Genomic DNA, 6,000 nt, shown 5'->3' on the forward strand with positions numbered 1-6,000 from the left:
TTCTTTAGTTTCATGCAAGTGTTAAAATAAATAAATAAATGAATGTTATGTGGGTAATGCCAGTAAGTATAGGCTCAAGAGATATAGGCCATCCTAATTAGAAGCAGATTCTTAAACAATAATTAGTACCTGAATAAAACTAAAGGAATAAAATTAAATAAAGGATAGATAATTTGAATGATACATGGGACATAAATAATAAAATATAAGAAAAATAAAACATGATTGAGTAGTTAAAATACTTAAATTTAACAAGTATATCAAAATGTAAATATATGCTGTCTGTAGCTATCCATGTAGGGGTTGTTCCAAACGCTTTTTGCTAACAATCAATGACCAGTGTGGAAATACGTTAGTGAACTACTACACTACCAGTCCCTTTCTCCCTTTCTCCCAGTTCACCCTCATGGTTAGTGAAATAATTAGCTCCACTTGTGGATCTTTTAAAATGTGTCAGTGAGTCATGAATACACCTGTGCTCCTGCTGGGTGCAGTGGCGTAGGTTCATCCCAGACGCCCGGAGGCAAGTTATAATTTGGCGCACCCCCACCCCGGTCACAGTCGCTGACACTGTAATGTAACAATTTGCATGCAGACAGGCTATAGATAGATGAAAGGCAGGTGATGGACTGACATGGAGCTCTCCACTAGTGTATGGTGGCTTCTCGGATGCCGGGAAGGGGTGCCATGTATTGGGCGGCCGTGACGGTACACTCCGGTACATAGTTACAGCCCTAAGTGGGGTGAATATCTTGTGGACAGTGGAGGAAGTGCCCCTTTAGAGCTGGAACCCGGCGGCAGGCGCCTCCATTGTCTCCCATAGTTCTGCCCCTGCCTGGGTGACCTGGAAAATGTGAGGTCCTGAGGACCGAGCTTGAGAACCACAGGTCTACTCCACCCAAGACTTCACTGTCTTTGGTATTAACCCAACAGGGGGTGCTTCAAAGTGGAGGTAATTCAAACAATATTTTGAGATGTTGTAGAGCAAGGTTTCGCCAATCGCCCATATGTTCCTCCGGAACCACTAACAGGGCATGTTTTCCATATCTCCTGGCTGGAGCCCAGGATTACACTTTACTGACTGACTCCTTCAGTCATTAATATTTTCACCAGTAGACAACGAGCCTGACTTTGCAGGATGCCTAGTAAAGGTTACATGTCTATAAACAGCGAGCTCTGTGCCAGCTTTCTGTGTAAGAACTTGGCTCGGCCCCAGGAACATATGCTTACACACTCCACGTGCAGTAGGTAAGAACAAAAAGTTATAACTGCAGATGGAACAGGGGCGTGAGTAATGTGCCTCACGGCTGTACCTTGCTAGTCCATGTGAGCCGTCATTCCTCCGTCCTTGTACAACGTTGTTACCCACAATGCTGACAGCAGGAACAACGCCAGCACTCAATGGATGCCCTACGCCTTAACCCTAACTCTCATATATTCATAATATAGACATTTTAAACATGTTGATATTTAGTATAGACATTATGAACGTGTCGACGTTCTGACAGAATATGCTGACATTCTGAACCTTTCGAAATTACAGCGTCGACATTCTAATTGTCGACATAGTAGCTACATAACGATAAATGCTAGCTATAAGCTTCTTGGTTGCTATGGGCAACTCCTCCCCTTCTTCACTCTTTAGAACAGGGGTAATTCAACATGCAGCAACTGCTATAGAACAAAACATCCCAACATGCCCTGCTACAGTTTTAGCATGCCCTAATAGCAAAACTGTGGCAGGGCATGCTGGGATGTGTAGTTTCACAGCAGCTGGTGGGACGCATGTTGAATACCCCAGCTTTTAGAAGATTTGATAAATCTCCCCCACAGTGAAGAAATGCACAATTGTAACCCAAACAAACCAATCGCATATTAGCATATATATTAGTTTCACTCGCACAAAACAGATAAAAGCACCCATTGGATTGGATGCTGTAGGTTATTGAAGTGTGTTTCGTATGTGTCAGGGGGAGATGTATCAAGGCTTGGAGAGAGATAAAAGTACCAACCACTCTGCTCCTGTTTATCAGAATGAATACCTCTCTTGAAATTAAAATTTTTAGAAAGACACTGGGTACACACTTTGCAATCTATAGCACGATATATCGTTCCGACGCGGATCGTAATGATATATCGTGTGGATCGCATTGTGTGTACCCGCTATAGCGCGTGCCCGTGGGTCGTTCATCGCAACGACCCATCTGTTGTGCTATGAACGACGCCATGCTGTTAAACGCAGCATGGAATGATGCATCGCGCCATTCTCCACTGCATCGTGCGTGTGTACGGACACTCGATGTATCGTTCCATCACGTCGTCCCATCGCTGGATACAGACATCATCGTATAAGTTTAGTGCGGTCAGGGCGAGGATACACAAATGAACCGTACATGAGAAAAGTGTCTGATTATAACTACTAAAACTGGGTACACACTTTAAGATTATCTGTGCAATCTGGCTGGTCGGAACAAAAATCTGGTAATGTTTGGGAGCAAATGACAATCGCCATTTGCTCCCAAATGCCAGAAAACGGACAAATTGGTTAAATCAAACAGATTTTTTATTTTAATCAGGCCCTGTCTGGCTGTTATTCGTCAGTAAATTTACTGAGCAGTGAATATCACGGTAATGCAGACATGTGCCTGGAGCTTTCTTACACGGCATGGCCATGTGAGGCCCGAAAACTAATTTTTAATTTGTTGACTTTGTTTTGTAAATAACGAGTTCTCTATTTTCAGGTGGATCTTGCAGTATTATATTGTTTCCCTATCTTATTGCTGCATGACACCACTGTCTGCCTCCTTCCCAGTACTGGTCTAGTACAAACAGAAGCTGGGAGTGGTGCAACTCAGATTATCATGGGGAGTGTATGGCAGGTTGTTGCTCTTCTCACATGTACAGTATATGTGTACACTGTATAATCACATGGCACAGATACAGATTGGATGTATGATTGGGTTCAAATTGAGATACCTGAATGTACAAGGATATGTTTATAGCATACCTCCCAACTTTTCATCCTGCAAAGGAGGGACAGGTCGTGCGTGCGGCCGAAGATGAGGGCGTAGCTTAATAAAAATGGGCGGAGCTTACAGAAAATGGGGCGGAGCCTCACAGCTTCCCCGTTTTCGTCACTTTGAGGGCATGCCCAGCAGTCTCTGAGACGCTGGGCAGCCCCCAGGCTCTCCCTACACAAGAGAACAGATGCCGTGCGCATGCGCACGGCATCTGTTCTCCTACTGCACATGCAGAGCAGCGGTTTGTGCTCTCCCAACTTCACCCCCACCACGGAACACTGCGGCCCGCGGGCGGGACAGTCCCAGAAAAACGGGTCTCTCCCGCTGGAAGCGGGACAGTTGGGAGGTATGTTTATAGGGTTCTCAGAAAACACCAGGCAGAGCCGGCTCGAGACACTTTCGACCAGTGCAGTCGAACAGGGGCGCCGCCCCATAGAGGGCGCCACCCCTCCCAACCATTCCCAATTTCAACGGGACAGTCCCTTTTTTCGGGCACTGCCCTGCTGATCTACCCGCGGGGCGTAGAGTCCCGAGGGCGGTCGGGAAGTTGGGCACCTACACCAACCCAGTTATGTGGCGGTGCCTTCCCCGGAGGCATCCATTCAGTGCAGGAAGAGGGCGCCTAAGTCTCGTTCTGCACAGGGCACGGCTCCCCCTGGAGCCAGCCTTGGTACCAGGGAACCACTGATTTATAAAACTGAATGGAGAGCAGCAACTATGGGAGACAGGACCCTTCCATAGTTGCCCTCACTCCCGAATCATCTGGGAGAGTCCCTTTTCAAGCTTGAATCTCCCTCTCCTTTGCATTGTAAATCAAATTCCCCGATTTATTTGGATTCTTTATTGCAACCAGGGGATCACCGAGGAATAAGTGATTTGCTGTAGTCACTATGGGCCTGATTCAGAAAGGAACGCAGACGCAATTTGGACACACCTGGCCGATGTTTGCATTCTGCGCATACATAAGTGATTGACAGGAAGTGCTCCTTTGGGTGGTGGTGACGGGGGTGTGGTCAATGAAACGCAGGTGTGCCAGTGCGTTTGAACGCCGTTGCAGGGACGTGCTAAATTATCCGTTGCGATGGCATACCCAGCCTGAGGTCTCACTGCGTGTAGGAAGTTTAGCAGTTTGTGAGTGAGGCCAGGTCACCTACAACTGTGCGTATGGGTCCGATGTTACTCGATGTTACCGATGTTTTCGCAAGGAATCGCGGATGTAAGTAAAGGGAAGTGGGCGGCTGGATAAAGTGGTCAGCGTCTTTATATTTTGCTGCACTCGCGCTGCGATTGCTTAATTTGCATATTTTCACATCAAGTTGGTGTGTGCGATTGCAGAATTGCGTTCCGTGCTGAATCAGGCCCTATGACTGCTGTCCGGGATCATCATCGGCCTCTGCTGTCTACTCTCAGCAAATTCCTGTTGGACCCCCAGCAGATGGAACACAGCTTGGATGACCCCTATGATCAGTCACAGCTTCTTCTTCTGCTGTATGTAAAGCTGGGTTCCTTGCCCATCACCATGAGGGAACCCATGGTCCGTGCTAATGAATGGAAATCAGCAGCTACACACCATGAGCCCCCTTCTGCTCAGTCAGTCAGTGGTGAATGTAAATCCGACACTTGCCCCCTCACCAAGGACATGTCAGCCGCCCTGGCTGGATATCTGGTCTCTGTGTCACGCTGCATCATGGGAGTTGTAGTCTTGTCATGTGTAATGATCAGCAGTATAATACAGTACAGTGGTTATTACCTTACATAGCTGCCCCCGGGTCAGTCATTGTGACATGAGGGTATGCTGCTGCTGATGCCCCGGTCACCCCTACCTTACCCCGATGGGGGGCACTAAGGGCCCTCCCGGATTTCCTCACACCTGTACCTCCCCGTACCTGATGCATGGTCAGTGTGACTGGGGGCACTGAGTAATGTCCTGGCCTCACACCTGTACCTCCCCGTACCTGATTCATGGTCAGTGTGACTGGGGGCACTGAGTAATGTCCTGTCCTCACACCTGTACCTCCCAGGACCTGATTCATGGTCAGTGTGACCGGGGGCACTGAGTAATGTCCTGTCCTCACACCTGTACCTTCCCGTACCTGATGCATGGTCAGTGTGACCGGGGGTACTGAGTAATGTCCTGTCCTCACACCTGTACCTCCCCGTACCTGATGCATGGTCAGTGTGACTGGGGGCACTGAGTAATATCCTGTCCTCACACCTGTACTTCCCCGTACCTGATGCATGGACAGTGTGACTGGGGGCACTGAGTAATGTCCTGTCCTCACACCTGTACCTCCCCGTACCTGATTCATGGTCAGTGTGACTGGGGGCACTGAGTAATGTCCTGTCCTCACACCTGTACCTCCCCGTACCTCATGCATGGTCAGTGTGACTGGGGGCACTGAGTAATGTCCTGTCCTCACACCTGTACTTCCCCGTACCTGATGCATGGACAGTGTGACTGAGGGCACTGAGTAATGTCCTGTCCTCACACCTGTACCTCCCTGTACCTGATTCATGGTCAGTGTGACTGGGGGCACTGAGTAATGTCCTGTCCTCACACCTGTACCTCCCCGTACCTGATGCATGGTCAGTGTGACTGGGGGCACTGAGAAATGTCCTGTCCTCACACCTGTACCTTCCCGTACCTGATGCATGGACAGTGTGACTGGGGGCACTGAGTAACGTCCTGTCCTCACACCTGTACCTCCCCGTACCTGATGCATGGTCAGTGTGACTGGGGGCACTGAGTAATGTCCTGTCCTCACACCTGTACCTCCCCGTACCTGATGCATGGTCAGTGTGACTGGGGGCACTGAGTAAAGTCCTGTCCTCACACCTGTACCTCCCCGTACCTGATGCATGATCAGTGTGACTGGGGGCACTGAGTAATGTCCTGTCCTCACACCTGTACCTCCCCGTACCTGATGCATGGACAGTGTGACTGGGGGCACTGAGTAATGTCCTGTCCTCACACCTGTAC

This window comes from Taudactylus pleione, unplaced genomic scaffold (assembly GCF_031769625.1).
Source record: "Taudactylus pleione unplaced genomic scaffold, aTauple2 ptg000490l, whole genome shotgun sequence".
In the NCBI taxonomy this organism is placed as follows: Eukaryota; Metazoa; Chordata; class Amphibia; order Anura; family Myobatrachidae; genus Taudactylus; species Taudactylus pleione.